This window comes from Falco cherrug, chromosome 17 (assembly GCF_023634085.1).
Source record: "Falco cherrug isolate bFalChe1 chromosome 17, bFalChe1.pri, whole genome shotgun sequence".
Classification (NCBI taxonomy): domain Eukaryota; kingdom Metazoa; phylum Chordata; class Aves; order Falconiformes; family Falconidae; genus Falco; species Falco cherrug.
This window is the reverse complement of record NC_073713.1, coordinates 7,564,815-7,581,027: the sequence shown is the minus strand read 5'-3', so window position 1 is coordinate 7,581,027 and position 16,213 is coordinate 7,564,815. Positions and strand designations below refer to the sequence as shown.

General features: G+C 49.8%; 1 protein-coding gene and 1 long non-coding RNA gene across 12 annotated transcripts in view; one reads left to right on the top strand and one right to left on the bottom strand.

Moving 5' to 3' along the window:
- The window catches only part of CADM1 (cell adhesion molecule 1), a 170,454-nt gene that overhangs the window by 67,252 nt on the left and 86,989 nt on the right, over positions 1 to 16,213 (bottom strand). The window lies entirely within an intron of this gene.
- LOC114015460 (uncharacterized) lies at positions 5,651 to 15,297 on the top strand. Its single transcript, XR_003559389.2, has 2 exons — positions 5,651 to 5,735; positions 11,542 to 15,297. It is a non-coding gene; the product is annotated as an uncharacterized LOC114015460 (long non-coding RNA).

The window sequence follows — 16,213 nt, the reverse complement described above, 5'->3', positions numbered from 1 at the left end:
GTGCTATAAACGTCATTTAGTTTAACAGGTAAACTCACCAGCGTTTATCAAAATGCTGCCTGAAGAACGAACAAGACAGCTACAGCTAGTGACTTCAGTTCGCTGCTGGCTTTGAAGCTGCATGCTCCAAGACACAACTGTGGCGAGAAAAGCCTTCGCATTTCGTATCTTCACCTTTTTTGACCGAAATGTTAATTTTGCGCTATGTTCCCACACATGGCAGGGTGGGTGATGGACAGATGCCATGCACTAGCGCTGGGGAAGGGGCTCCCAGTGAAGCCCCAAGTGCAGGGGCAGGATGAGCCACCTCATGCAAAATCCTGACACAGTCCCTCACGCTATCCCCATCGACAGTGTTTCTGCTGGACCAATGCCTGCACAGGCAGCACTGCTCCAGAAACCCATATGAAAAGAGGCAGAAATTATTTACTGGACCTCGACGAGTGCCAGCAAGAACCAGCACATTTCGCTTTTGCTTGTTAGGATCCTGTTTTGTTCTGGCACCTTCTGCTTTCCCATCCTCTCAAGCTACGCACCTGCAGTGCCGAACACAGAGCACGTCTAACACCAAAGCCCATGGCCAGGACCGTGCCACTACCTCCTCCCCAGGGACAGCGTGACATGCGCCCCGGCATCGGGCCACCCACTTGGGTCAAGAGGAGCCGTGGAATGGACACGTAGCCATCCCCACGGGCTTCAGCTGGTGCGGCGCTCCTGCCAGCAACCCCAAGATAAAAGGACATTTTTGCGTCCACTTTCAGGTTAAGGGTGCGTTCGAGCTACTGCAAAAGGGAAGTGAACTATAAAGAAAGGAAGACAAGCAACATCCGTTACCAGATACCGCTGTGTCTGTTCTATTTTAAAATCTCAACATTTCTTGTTTTCTCCTGAGAAGCATTAAAACATGCGAACTGAGCCCATTAGAAGCAATTTTCAATTTACTGCTCCGCCTTGATATTCACACGGTAAACACCGGCAGGTATCGGCTCCATCAATAAGGATCGCAGGCACCCAGTCGACTGTAAACCGTGTCGAGCTCCCTGACTTCACAGCTTTAGACAGAAGAAAAGGCAAAAAACCCCAGATTTGAAATTAATGTTTCATCATTACCCGTCATTAAAAAATTATGCTGTTGTACAATTTCAGAAGCAGCAAGGAGTGAATGTTGAATGCTCCTGCAAGTATTTATTAATTCTCCCTTTTCTGCAGTTGTGTAAAGGAGCGTTTCCAGGCGGGTGAGGTTCTCCTCCTCCTCCCTCCCGCTGCCCCGATCTGCCCGGCATTACGGCTCTGCCGCAGCAGCCGCATCTCTTCTCTTCGCTCAAACGTCTCCCTCGCACCGTGTTGGCAAGGCAACAGGCATCGCAGGGCTTGGGGAAACTCGCTCCCGCGTCTGCGCCCCGACAGGGGAGAAGGGAAGGACCGCAGCAGCCAAGCAATGCTTCAAATGCCCCAGCATTGTCTCGATTCGCGTTTGTACCGTTCCTGAAAGGCCTGAAGCTATTCCCAGCACGGGGCTGCTGCGATGCTTACAAGGAACGAGCCGGCAACCGTTCACAGCAGCTAAGGGAAACTGCTGGCAGCCCATCCAGGGAACCACAAACACTGGTATTAATCAGGTTTTTGCCAGGACTCGAGCCACTTTGCTCATGCATTTGCCCATGCTGCCGGTCTTAGACAAGCGCCTCTGATGGGATGCTGCGGTGAGCAATGGCCATGAAGCAAAAGCGATATTAGAGACGACCCAAGAACAGCGAGAGCCACGAGGCGCTTGCCATCTCTGGGGAAAAGGAAAACAACCCACAAATCAGTGAAAACCTCCAAGAAACTCGTTCTTCCCCCAGGTCTTTTGCCCTTCTGGTTCGCAAGCAAGTCTTTTCCCCCTCTGATCCCAGTGTTTTCCCATGCTTGTGGGAAGCCCTCGGCTGGCAGTCCCTGCAAGGATTGTCCTAAGTACAGCACAGCCAGGGAGGACACGCGTTGTGCCACTCATTTGCCACATTTCTAAGCTCACCGACCAGGCTTCAGAGATGAAAGGAGTGTGGTTGGTGTCCATTTGTACCCCCCCTCCCAACAATCCTCCTCTTGCCCACCCTGCAGCACTGAGAATTACCAGCAGATACACGTCCTGTCTGCCAGCCCACTAAACTGCCCTTAAAAAGGAGAGGGAGAGCGTGTGTGTGTGCAGGCTTACAGTGAGTGCTTGCCAGAAGTACAGCCAGGGATCTCGGAAACCCACGCTGTATCCCAGCACCAGTCCTCCAGGTCACCTTGTTTTAGAACTGTGCGCAAATACAGAGAGACCACTCCACTAAAAATCTATCCTCTTAACTGCTTGAAACTGAATTTAAAATGCATGTATGCAGCGCTTCTATCTGTTCGCTATTCTGAATTTCTCCTTTGGCCTTATGATAAAAGAATGCAGGAAATTATAACCAACCTTCCCCCCAGCCCGGAAAAGGGAATTAATTACTGCAAGCAGAAAGCCAGCACTATTCCAATAAACCAATGCAATCCATTCAAGCACCGAAAAGTAAGGAAAACATCCTAGAGGCTTGATACCTTGCTAGCCATTCATATCGTGTACCACCGCGGATATTACGGAACAGCTGTGCCCAGGACTATCACAAAGCCAACATTATCTCTACCATTATTAGAATTAAATAAAGCCTCTTCTTCCCTGCACGCAGCACCGATGTGGCCAGGATTACAAAGCAACCTCACAAAAACCTGCAGTTTTTTGCCGCGCCCAGCTTCGTGGTAGGGTTTACTTCTTTTAGCCAGGATTAGATGATCGCAAGGATTAGCGATGAAGTCGCTTGATGCGACAAGATGCACACATGTGCTCAGTGCCACCTAAAGCTGCCCAGCGCTGCAGGTCAGCTCTCCGAAACACCCTGGAGGAGCCCAGCGCGGGCACAGGAGAGGGATGCTCAGCTGGACGGATTCACCGGTCACGCACACTCAAACACCAGCTTTTCGACCTGGGGTCACGCTGGTCCCCTGCTTCCCCCTCACTGGTGCTCTCCTGCTTCCTCCCTGCAAAGTCCCACCTTCTTTGGCACCAGCCCAGGTAATGCCAGCAGCCAGAAGAATCTGATCAAACAGCTTTTTTGCTGCGGTTTTGGCACAAAACTGCTCTCTGGTGCCGGGACTGCGGAGGAGGCAGGAGCCTCTTTGCACCGCAGGTTTTGCAAACCCCCAGGTTGAACAGTGAGGGCCAGGCGGTGCAAGGCTTGCACCAAGCATTGCTGCTGTGGCAGGGGTCCCCCCCAGGGCGCCTGTGCTGGGGAGGGCAATGCCTAGCAGCCGTTCAAAGGCAGCGAGCAGGCAGCTGGTATATAAATGGCCTCACCTCTTTCTATTTGTAAATGTGGTAGCTGCATTCCAAAATCACAGCCTCTCGGGGTTTATCCTTGTGTTCCTATTGTCAGAGCTAAGCACACCCGGATCGTTCTGCTGACACGTCGCAGGAGAGACATGAGACCTTTCACAGATGTTGCCAACAGCAGCTGAATATCTACCAGACATTTGCTTAGCATTTCTTGAAAGAACAATTTAAATTATACACATTCTTCACAGTTCTTCTCTCAAACCCCAACAGTTTAAGAGACCTGCTTACTTTTGCCAATTTTTAATGAACTGGAAGACAGGCCCCCTCGTACTGGGTGTGCCAAGGGTAGAACACTGAAAAACAAGACCCATTTTCAACGGAAGTACTCCGCAATAAATGACTCAGCGGTGCAGCAGGGAAAGTTTAAGCGTTCAGCAGTTGTCTGTTTTATTCAGAGGCTGCACTTGCATCCGAGAGCAAGCAAAACTCCCCCCTTAATCACTGGCATTTGAAAACACTTTATAAAAACTCCTCTCACGTATAGTTAGGTCTGCCAAGAACACCCTTCCCTAAAACCCAGAACCCCTGACCTTTCAGTAACGCTGCTGTCAATGAACTGTATGACGCACCGTACGTTGGAGCTACAAACACTCAGTACGATTCAGTGTGGTTATTTTTCCAGTAAGTCACCAAAATTACAGCCTGGCTCAATCTGGCTTTTAAAAGCCATTTATAAACTTTAAAATAGCTTTTGCTGAAATGCCACTTGGGCAGCTTCTGTACTGAAGGTGCTTTTGTTTCGGGGTTGTTTATATTCCTTTTTTTTTTTTTGGTTTTCAACCTGCCAGAGCTGCATATTACCAAAATATTTTTCAGTAAGGTAGGCTGGCTGTTAGCTGGAAGAGTTACATCGGTTTGAAGGTATCATCAATCACTGAATCCTTGCACAGGGTTCCACCTCCGAAGTTACGTTAATAACTCACCCAGACCTGAGCAACAGCATCCTTCTCTCTGCAACAAGTGCAAGGTGCGAGCACAGCTCCTCTCGTCAGCTCGCCTCCTTGGGTTGCTGCTTAAAATTCATTACCGTGGAATAACGATCGCGTGAATGGAATTTATTACACTCGGTTGATGAGATAAAGCACTCTGGTTTTGTGGGAAAACACTTTGACACAGACACCATATGCTTAACACTGAAAATGAGCTAGGTTACTTCAACCAGGAAAATTTCGTTTTCCTACCGCGTATATTTAATTTGGGAGCAGCTCGTCGTCCTGTCACCACCCTGAACGCGGAGATCTAAACAGCGCGCCTGGAAATGGATCAGCGAGCATGTGCTTTTCTCTGGTTGGGGATGAATTATCCTTCGCCTGCTACCCAGAGGCAGCCACGAGCAGCCTTTGCAGGTTGATGAATGGCTTCTTAGTTTGGGTTGTGTTACAAGAACAAAACAAACCATCATGAATCATAAGGTTTTATGGGTATGCTGTTTTGTATAATTTCCTAAAAAAACCCCAAACCCACTGAATTACATTCTGCTCATTAGCAAACCTGCCTGCACAAAGCAAAGGATTTTGAGAGTGCACAGCAAGCCGATTACACAGAGGTAGTGTGAGGGATAGTGGATAATGAGTGAAGTCAAATTCTGTGTTAGTATGCCCAAAGAAACAACAGCATAATCAAATGGGGCTAGGGCATTAGAAAAGCAGGAAATTCAGCTGCCATACTCTGTTTCAATCCAAAACGCAATGTAACGAACTCAGCTTGCCTCTCATTCCACCGGAGGCTGCCAAAGCCATGGGACACAGGTGACGCAGGCCGGGCTGGCCGAGCCACCGGCACCGCCGGCCATGAGCCCATCGGGTCCCTTCACTGCTGCCGGCTCGGGTGTGAGCGGCAATGACCCGCGAGTGGTGGTCCGTGGGGTGGGAAACACTGATCCCCCAAACCTCACAGCAGATATCATCAATGTGAAACTGCCAGCTGGCATTCATTTAACCCTGATTTTGCAGGGGTCTGCGGGGCTACGAGGATGCCCAGCGTTATTAGGGAAGCAGTACTGTTGCTGTATTTCAGACCGAGCCGCAATATACGCTGTACCTGCTGTCTCACTCAAATTCCCAGAGGAATGAGCTTTTCAGGCTGGCTCAGCGACTTTTTTTTTTTGTTTTGTCTTCTAAACAAACATCGGCAAAACGTACCCTGATAGGCAAGTTACCTGCACAGACAGAAGCACTCCTGCCTCTGAACAGACCTGGCAATCATTAACTGCAGAAGCCAAAGGGCTTTTTACTCAGATTTCATTTCTTGTTTGGTTCCTACCAAACTCTACAGACGACATTCAGAAGCAAGCTTTAAAATACTTAAGTACAAACCCAGATCATCAACAGGTATGCTAACAGTAAGTGTTGCTTATTTACAAAATGTACGTTGTAATACGCTTCCTCCTCTGGAAGCATCCTGCTAGCGCACCAGCCACAGGCTTGCATCAGCTTTGCACTTTAGTTCGGGATTATTTGTGACTGGGAGCTCAAGCCCAGTGACCGTGAGCCCACCCAGTCTGCAAAGCTCCTGCGTTACTCCAAGCTGCCAGATTTTCCAGCCAGTCCCCACTGATGGAAACACGAAGGTTTTGGTGCTTCAGGACCGGCGGCCTCCATCCGTGAGCAGCATCCGAGGCACAGCTGACGCGGGGGGCAGCCCGGCCGCAGTTGCCTCATGACTGATGGATGCATCCCAGTGCCTCCTGGCAGGGTGGGAGCTGCTGGTTTTGTGCACGCTAACAAGGTGGACGGGACCTTGGCCATGAGGCATGGAGGGTGGCCACCAGCCTACGTGACGCAGCGCCCATCGCCAGCGTCTGGCCCGCGCTTGTTATCCCAACTGCTGCTCGCCAAAGACCCACTGGGGTGGGAGGCTTGGGGAATAAAAAGCTCGGCCGGAGCAGCTCCTCTGTCCCTTACCATGCCATAACTAATGAGGATGGTGCTAAGACCTTCCCAAGCACCACATGATTGTTTTGCTATAATGAAGACCTGCTCAACTGAGAAAGTGACTTGCAGTACTTCTCTGGTCTGAAAAAAAACGCTCAGCCGTGCTGCATCCCCACCGCCAAAAAATCATTAACAGCGCAAACCCAAAGAGCCGCAGCTTCTCAGTCGTCTCCCCTTGCTAAGTACCACCCTCCCCCCAGGCTGCAGCCCAGGACCAGAGCTAGAGGGAACCTTTCAAATGGTGATCCCAATTAACAAGCCCACATCTATTCACGTCAAAAGGCTTTGCAGCTTTCAAAGAAAGTTTTGCTTTTGTCTTCCCGCTGTTCCCTTCCCAGAGTAAGGGCTCATTACTGATGGAGACCAGTTTTGTAATTGGTTGGGAATGCGGTTCTCGGCACAATACCCCGGAGAGGCTGCTTTATGAGGTCTCCTCATACTACTGAAGAATGCCATGAAAACCCCGAACCCAGATGTCTGGCTCGAAACCAGGGAACTTGGCGGGCCCGAGATTTCCACCGCGCTGCCGCTGTGCTGCCGCAGCGCTGCCAGAGCCCTTATGTAAAGGCGGCATTCACAGACCAACACTGTAAACAAAGTGCATAATCACTACTGCGTCCTGCCAGCCTCCTCGCAGAAAACAAGCCCTTTGGTTTTCGGCAGGAGCCTTCTACCAGCACTGCAGCCTTCCGCAGGTGAGGCTGTGCCATCTCACCGCAGAAGGGAGACCATTCCTCTTAAGGAAGGGTATAGATAATGCACGGGCTCATGCTTCATAACGTCGCTTTGATGTATCAGACCTTGGTGCACCGTTTAGCTGGAGACAACGCTCTGAGCGTTGATCTCCGAATGTATTTTTAACGTTTTCAGATTTCTGCACACAGCCTTTGCCATTCCATAATCAGTACAGAAGCCAGAAAGAAGTTTTGCCCAAGCACAGGTGTGACAGCATCTTCTTTCCACAGGAGCGAGCAGTCAGAGCATCTCACAATTGGAGAGGGTCAGCAAATGCCCCGCTGAAGGGCAGCTGTCAGTCAGGGGTGACACCCAGATGGAGCCAAAACTGGGGCAGACTGGACAGCATGGCACGGCACGGCATGCCTCCTCCTCCACCGGGGTCAGAGCCGCTGAAGCCAAAGGACAGCCTGGCAGTGGCTCGTCAGGGGAAGCCACTGTGTGTCACAAAAAGGATGGCCACATTCCGGGTAAGCACTTCGCAATCACAGAGATCAGTAATGGCACATTTCACAAAATGGAGAAACAGGTCAGAAAGTCTTAGAACCATGGCAAGAGAATTACCCGTGCATCAATGTTAGGGGGGGGGGGGGGGGGAGGGGCGCAATCAATGAAACAACAGAGTGGACTTATCCACGTTATCTGCTCGCACGCGGTTTAGAGCAAAGTTTGGATCGAAGCCACACACATCTTCCAGTTTCTGCTTGAACTGGAAGATAAGGGATGACCAAGGGCAGTGAGAGGAGGCGTCACCAGAAAAGCACCTATTTCTCTGCAACAGTTTCTCACCATGCAAGAAACATGCTCCTGCCTGACCGTCCAGGATGGCTGCAGATCATGATACAACCAGCGGAACATACAGCCTAGGAGAGTCCACGGGAATTTAAATACTAAGGGTGTCTACAGTTACATCGCTTCAGTGCCAAAAGCACTCCAGGAACATAAAATAAATGCAGTGAAAGCCTCTTAGTGAGGCTGCCAAGCTCGAAAAGCCAGCTCTCCATTTAACTAAGGGAGCCATATAAGCAGTACCAGGTAGCTTCCCCAGCACGCCCCCACGATGCATCAGCACACCTGAAGAAAATGGAACCACTGTCCACCACAAATAAGAAGATTTTTATTAGTTCAGCACAACTGCTGCTGCTGTTGTTCTTTGCCACTCATGTTGCAGCTTCCCAAAATCCCCGGCTCCTGGGAGTCCCGCTGTGCACCAGAGCTGCAAAGGGGCAGCCTGGGGGGCGCGGAGGAGCAGAAAAAACAACGTACAGCTCTGGGTTTGGAAAAAACCCCAAACATCGCCAAAAAACCACCACACAGTAGGACTGCAAGGCTTAGGAAGCTGAAAAAACACACAGATGCCCACAGCAAGGACCAAAGCTGTTGGTCAGCTAGTATGAACCAGCACAACCCATGTAACGCGTGCCGACACGTCACAGCTGCAACACGCATGGGCTCTCCAAGCCACCTCTCACCAGCCTCAAAATGCTCCTCCCCAGCAGCACAGGAGGTAAAAGAGCTTCTCCTGGGTCAGAGTGCAAAGCCAACCTCCCTGAGCCTTCTCCACTGTCCCACCGGGCAGGAGCGCTTCAAGCCTGGCAACGAAACTAAAAAAGGATAAAGTAGAATTACCGGAAAAAAAGAATGTATGGGAAGTCCTCAGGCTGAGGCTGCAAACCACAGGAAATTCATGTTTTTAATCATTTGAAACAAATGTGAACGTTCCTTGTTTGTCAGCTAAGATCCCATCATCGTATCCCTTCCACCCCCAGAGGGGGTTACAAAAAGGAATATTTTCTGGAAGGAACACCCATAGCATTTGGAAGATAGTCTTTCTATGAGAAAGGAATTGTGGACTGGGCTGCTAAAAGCATCAGTCTGCTTATCAATCTAAGAGCAGCATCTTTAAAGGTCACAAGTGGGAAAAAAAATAAAAAAATCAAAGATTCATTCTAATTCCTCACAAACAGGAGCTCGTTTTTCACAAATCCACCCTGCAGTGCTCAGTAACATGACCTTTCACTTACAAAGACAACAGCAGCTTTCCGTCTCTCATGTGTTACCCTCCCTTCTCTTCCATAAATTAAACAGAGTCTCGATACCATCATAACACGCTTTTCCAGCAGTCCCCCTGAAGTTTCCGCAAGCTGTTTCAGTTTTGGTGTTGCTGAGGGTCTTGAGCCCACACAATCATGGGCAAACAGAAAAAAAACAAAACCTGGATGAAAAATGCCAACGCACGAAGTCTGTGGGCACAAAAACCTGACCAGGAACCGCCCAGAGGTTTCACGCAGCACGAGCCAACAGGCACGTGCTTTGACATAAACATGCACTTTTCTGTCTGTTACAGAAGTCCTAGGTGCGAATCCGATCATCATCCCACGTTTGTTAATACGTTACTGGGATCATACAGGCTACTGGGAACGGGAATTTTTCATGCTACCTGGCATATATACGAAGACAACACAAAACGAGAAAACATGACAATGAGCACAAGACCTGTCCTCTTGAAACCTTTCTCAACATCTACAAAAAATATCAAAACTGGAGTAGAGTTGGCAAATACGCGGAGGCGGAGCCGAGTACAGTCTGGAGGACAGAGCTGTTCGTGGAATCCTCATGGGAGCTGGCAGCATGCCTTTCTTTAATCTTAGCCCACTGTAATTACTCCTGACTGCAAAACCCCAACCAGAGGAACCCCAAAAAGCCAGAGTCACTTTTGGCGTGGGGATGCTAACCTGTGTTCCCACCCAAGGAGGCAAAGGAACAGAGTTACTACCTCCTACGACATAGTACACCCACAAACAGGCTTAACGTGATTTGCTTGGAAAGCCACATATTTAATGTAACAGTTACAATTTGGCAGCTAAAAAAGCTGGCAACGCCAATATAGGTTGATCTTACACTTCTGTACTTACTCATAACGATCTCCATTGGTTGCATGATCTTTGCCTACTTGTTTGCACTGCTTCGCCTCTTTTACAGGAGCAGAACAGACGACATTTACCACTGCTGCTTTGCAATTATCTCTTCTTTCAGCTGAAGGTATCTGAAATGTCAGCATGGGATTCCACCCACACCCACTGCTGCCCAACTTCATTTTGGCCAGCAACGCTCCACCCTGCTTCGCAGTTTCTCCTGCATGACAGATTAGCTTCAAGAAGAGCTCACGCTGTCCTAGCACCCGTCCTTCAGCATGGAGATGATCAAAGGTGGGCTCCGAGGGACGAGATAACCTTTGCCATCCCCTGGCAAACTTTGCGTTCCAGCTCAGCGTGTAGCAGGCTGGGCAGCGGCACAGCGCCCCAAGCAAAGCTCCGGCTGTGCGTCTTGCATGCTTATAAGGAGGACCGAAGTGAAAAATACCTGTCACACTACCCTGTATGCTCTCCCAGGTGTGCTCTGAATGTTTTGCATGCTTTTTTCCTCTCTGACATGCACTGTCATCACACGACTAATACTGGTGTGATTTGCCAATTTGTAAGGCATCGCAGGAGCAGCACGCAGGGCTGCTGACTTCTGACGACTGCCACAAGCGTGACAACAGCATTTGACTATCAGCCGCAAGGTCAATTGGCTTCCCGTTGGCCAAATCGGATCCTTCTACCATACAAACCTCCAGAAGGACTCCCTCAGCTTATGTTTTTTAATGTAAACCTTCTGCAAAGCTACAGGAACTTGAGACTTGCTTGAGCGAGCTGACTGCACTTCTGCTGGGTCCCTGCTATGAGAACAGAAGCGCTGCACTGGTGAGAATAAGGAGTTCCCGAGTGCTCCAACAGAGTTACAACAAGTGAATGCGTTTCCCCAGGTCTCTTGCAGTACAGCTGACCTCCATCAGGCATCTCCCACTCAAGGGTCTGTGGTACCTGCGAGCAACAAGGCGAAGGAGCCCACCGGCACGGCCAGGCACCCCTACACCAACAGGCACCTGCCTGAAGCAACCAGAAGACAGACAGACAGACAAACGTTCAGTTCCATGATAAGGAACAAGGTGGCACGAAAGGATCGCTTTGATCCCTTTGCAGGTTGACAGAGCCCTAAGCATATCCGTGGTTGCTTCTGTCTGCTTCTGTCTCTGGTAAATGTTTAATACAAGAAAAGCAGGGCGATGCGTACAAAACCGGCAGAGAAGCTGCTGCGCTCAAGAGCGCTGACTGGCAGGTCGCAGGGCTGGCACAGTCCCCGTCCCTCCCAGTTCTACCAACAAACAGATTCTGCAAAAACATCCCGTATTCCTCCTATTGCCAAAAATGGGAAACTTGTAGCAGCCTTCCCTCGACGATCCTCGCAGGGGAGGGCGGCGAGTGGGTTCTGCTGAGCTATCAGGACCAACACTATTTGAGTGGTTATGAGTGATGTGATTAAAGCTCAAGGCAGCAGGTAAGAGGGCTGTGGGAGGGGAGTAGCTAGCATTTACATCAAGTTTTGCGAGCTCTCAAAAGAGATCTGACAGATGACTACGCTTCCCTCCGCCCCCAGGCTTTTGGAGGCAAGTCACCACTGAGTCAAAGGCTCCGGTCCGAAGTGAGCGTGACCATGCTCAGCTGAGCTGGACCAGCATCATCATCTTTCCCGAGTCATCCAGCAACCTCATCTCGAGAGCCAATTCCGTTCCGTGGGTTCATGAATTATTGATCTCTGCCGCTGTATCAGTAACAGGCAGGCAAAGCAGATCACAGGCAACCTGCACGCCGCAAAAAGGAGAAAGCAGCACAGGAAAACTCGGTACGAGCAAAGTGTCTCATTTGACAAATTTCAGTTTAGTTGTGTATTTCCACCAACGCCCTTCATCCATATCGTTATCCCCATTATTTTATATCAGCTCCGTGCTTTTAATTCTAACTTTGTCTGGAAAATATTTCTGAGAACAGTCTTTGTTCACCACCCACCACTGCAAGGCTGTTGCCAGCTCCCATAGTGGTATCGCAGACAGCATGTGCCAGATGAAGAGAATGGCACGTACCTGTCACTCTTTGTAAGAGCAGCTATTTCTGGCTTGGATTTACATGCGCAGCCTTCTGCATATTGCTTGAAATCTCCATTTTATAGAGGAATCTGATGTTACCTGAATGCTGACAGCAAGCGGGCAGCACCAGGGTGTCCATGGCTTGTGTTGGAAAGGGCTAACGACAATGCTCAGCTCACAGCTCATTTCTTCATAGATTTAATTAGCGCAAAAGGCTTTGGTCTTCACACTTGCAAAAAGGTATCTTCCATCTTAAACTAGGGATAATAAGGGCGGTAGAGCTAAACCTCCAATCAATTTAGAGACACCGCAACGCTGAATAAGAGCTGATGAGAAACTAAATAAAAATGCTCTTTTGTGCTCAGACCTGTTACGCTCAGACACTGCGATTCTCTTTTGCACTTCAGAGCTCCAGCACAACAGCCTGTCCTGGGGAAGCTTTTTGGACCAGACTTTTTGATGTACCTTCCCGAAACGTGGCTTCGAATGGCTAAATACCACACAGTGAACCACAACTGCTCACCCACGCCTGTTCAAAGGCGGCAGAGGAACCCACCTACCGCAAACAGCGCAAGGGAAAGGGAAAACAAGCCAAGGGAAAATCTGGGTTTGTATTTCGGCATGTGCAAAGAGCGCAGAAGGGATCAAACCTGGCAAAAATTTAAAATGCTTTAAAGCTACCTCTGTATAGCAGTGGGCAAAATTCCTTGCTGACAGAAAAACACGATTTCAGATCATCTATTTTAAGTGTACGGTAGATGCAAACTAACAGCTTTACTCCTATCCTGCCTAAATTAGGTTACAAATAGGGCAACTAACAACTCAACTGATCTAAGGGAAAAAAGTACCAATTTTGTATCAACAGAAAATAAATTATTGCAGGAAGCTGTACTGGACTCCGACAGAAACAGGAGCACTCACAATAGGATGGTTTTTTTTTCCCCTGCCCGAACACATTTTTCCATGCAGAGAAGCATGGTTCACTTGGTTTACATGTGATCGCTTCTTTCTACAGGAGATACTTAACCGAAGAGAGCTGCTTAACAAGATGCCATGTTCAGCACCTGCGAAGTCCCAGCTCTCCTCTCCCCGCACACTGTACCGATGCATCTTTGGGATGCTAATGCAGAGGAGAACAGTCAAGACGCAGATACATGTTAACGTACACAGGAGACGTGCTGATCCAGAGACCCCAGACCCAAGGACAGGAGTGCCTTAGGAGACAACGAAGAGCTCACGCACAAGGAATAAGCTTGCAATTCCTGCTCTGCCTGCTGCAGGAGGCTAACAGACACCCGCAAGGACCAAAGGGCCACGCTGGAACTGTGGCTCATCCCTGGGCTCAGCCACCACTGCAGCAGGGCGCACCGACATGCTGCCTGACTTGGCCCCTGCCAGCCCAGGTGAGGGTCACGTCGAAGGCTCAGCTTTCCCAGGGACTATAATACCGCAAAATGAGAACAGATGACGTTATTTTATGTTTAGGTATCACTTAAAACCTTTCTGACGCTCAGTAAAAGAGTCTGCAGCCCCCAGAGCAAACGCTGAAAGCGCGAACAGCAACAGCTAAGAAAACAGGAGCTCCTTCTGCTGTGTCTCATTGCTCTCCATCACCATTCTCCAGCCACAAAGCCCACCCTCGCCCTTACTGCAATACCAGCTACCACACAGCCCAGGACAGCCTGACTGCAAACTCCTCCTGTTAAAACACCCGGTGACACCCAAACATACCACTGACCTCAAGGCAGCCAGGGCGCCGGTATCTCTGCATGCGGTGTGCGTATGCAGGCCAAGCTCCTGAGGGCCACGCTGCTCTTGCATTGACCGGAAAACTTTCCCGAGCAAATTTACAGTGAAACCACCAGCTGCCGGGTGGGGAGGCACAGCAGCCCCTGCTAGATGCCTGCCTGCCTGGGGAAGAGCTACACAGCAAAAAGCTGGCTTTGCTTGAAGCAGCCACACCATTATAGATGGTGGAAAAAACAGCCCCCACCCTTGCTAACCACTGACTTACAGCTAAGAACGGCCACAGCTGGCAGCCAGGGAGCTGCGAGGAAAGGTGGCATCTGCTGGGAACGTGAAGGAGCTGTGTGATCACTTCCATGGGTTTCCCTTGGAGAAACAGCGTGGCAGGAGTTACAGAGCTAGCAGAGTTTGTACTCAAAGGAGTCTCCCACCCGCAGGATGCTGTGCAACCCTTTAACGATGGAAAGGGTTAAGATGCATTTTTTTGTCCTACAGCTAAATATTAGTAAAAATACAACCTTGAAAAGGCCAAGATGTCCACGTTACAAAACTAGGAAAAACCCCTCAGAACAGATTCCCACTTTAGAGAGCTTGTCCAACTTTGTGTCCACCCGCGCTCAGTCCCATGGCTGACGTGCTGCCCTGCAGGGCTCCTGTTTCGAGGACCCTGCACACGTGTCACTTGCCAAACCCACCCCCAGCTGCGGCGCTTGGCGCTGTGGGACCTGGGGACACTGATGGCAAGGCAGCCCCGGGACAGCACAGCTGAGCAACGGCACGTGATGCGCTGCCTCGAGGTGCCGGTGTCCCTGACCATGTCCCACCAGCAGTGCTGAGCAAATATAGCAAGAGACCCCAAAGCAAGAGTGACTTGGTGCGGGCACTGCTGCCTCCTCACCCAGGAGTGACCCAGTCCCTTCCCTCGCTTTCCTTACGGGTGCTCATGTTGTCACCAGACATCATCAGCAAAATGAACACCACAGATGTTAAAAAAACCAACCCCAAACCAAACACCCCTTTCATATACAAGGCGAGAGATGACATTAGCAGCGCCGGGGCCGTGCAGATGACTGGCTAATACAAGCACTGCAAGTAGAATTTCACATTCCTTCAATTTCCACTTGAGCAAGTGCCTTCAAAAAGTTCCCACCATAGGAAAAGTAATGAATTCTAGTTTTCTTAGTACAGTAGTAATTCTTTGCTCCATTTCCACAAGAGCTACTTCTCTTTAGTAACGGCTATAAACTCTGATCCTTACCAGAATTCGCCGGCTCGCCCGCACCAGCTTCATTTCAGGATGAAAGCTGCAAAGGTGAAAAGAGTTTCCCAACTGAAATTGTGAGACCAGCCTCAAAAATAGCATCGCGTTAACTCTGGTAGTCAGTGAAAAGCCTTAAAAGGAATTTACTTTATGTGAACTCTTTGAATCAAATGACTTCACGTTTTATCACCTCGAGTAAGACCGAATAGCAATAGAAAAATCTTTCAAATGCAGTAAAATAAAAGTTCAGAGTGAGATTCTGGATGATTTTTAGTGCTTTTCATTTGAGTCAGATGTTCCAATACCGGAGCTGGAACATCCCTGAAGTAATTGCAAGAGTTTTCCCTCCCTTTTTAAAAAGAAAAGGTGGAAACCCTGCAGTCACGCAAACAGTACAAGGCAGCTTTACACCGAGGACCATTTACTTTCTGTATCTTTAATAGAATTTAACAACAAAAATAACAGTTGTGTCTAAAAGCGCTGTGCCTGCAGGAATCACACGCCAAGTTACGGCAGGGCAACAAGCGATGCCGGCACGGTCCAAGCGCGTTCCTCTCCTGCTGGTGGCGGCACTTTCCGTGTGGGTTTTCCCGTTCCCCACAGAACCGGCTCCCACCTTCCCGAAAAGGCCAAAGGCCACCACCGAGGGGCACCCCTGTCACTCCTCAACTGCTCACAACACGTGTATTTCTTACATTTTACGACACTAGAAACAGTCAGAACCTAGCTGTATGTCTAGAAGGTACTTCTGAAGGCCAGGGACTCTATGATTTTTTTCAAGGAGAACGGTAAGATGTGCTTTTACAACACTCATCTGCACGGATGCAGCAGCCGGCGCGTGGGACAGCCGGTACCGGCACTGCTGCCCACCCAGACCCTGGCCCCCTCCCGTAGCTGCCAGCACCGGGAACGCCAGCAACTCCCGCAGGGATATTTCATGCTTTCTACTACTCCAGCCAGGACTGCTCCTTCAGCCCTCAACACCGCAAAACATTTGACGAGCTGGAAAAGGAATCATCCACCAGTTTGGAACTGGAGGACGGCAACAACAAAACCGAAAAACCGAGCCCAACTTTCAGCTGCCGAGGCAAGTGCGGCGCTGAGCCGCGTAGAAGCGCCGCAGGGGGGATGCGGAGGCTGTCGCCTCCCCCCCTTCCCGCAGGCAGAGCCCGCCGGGC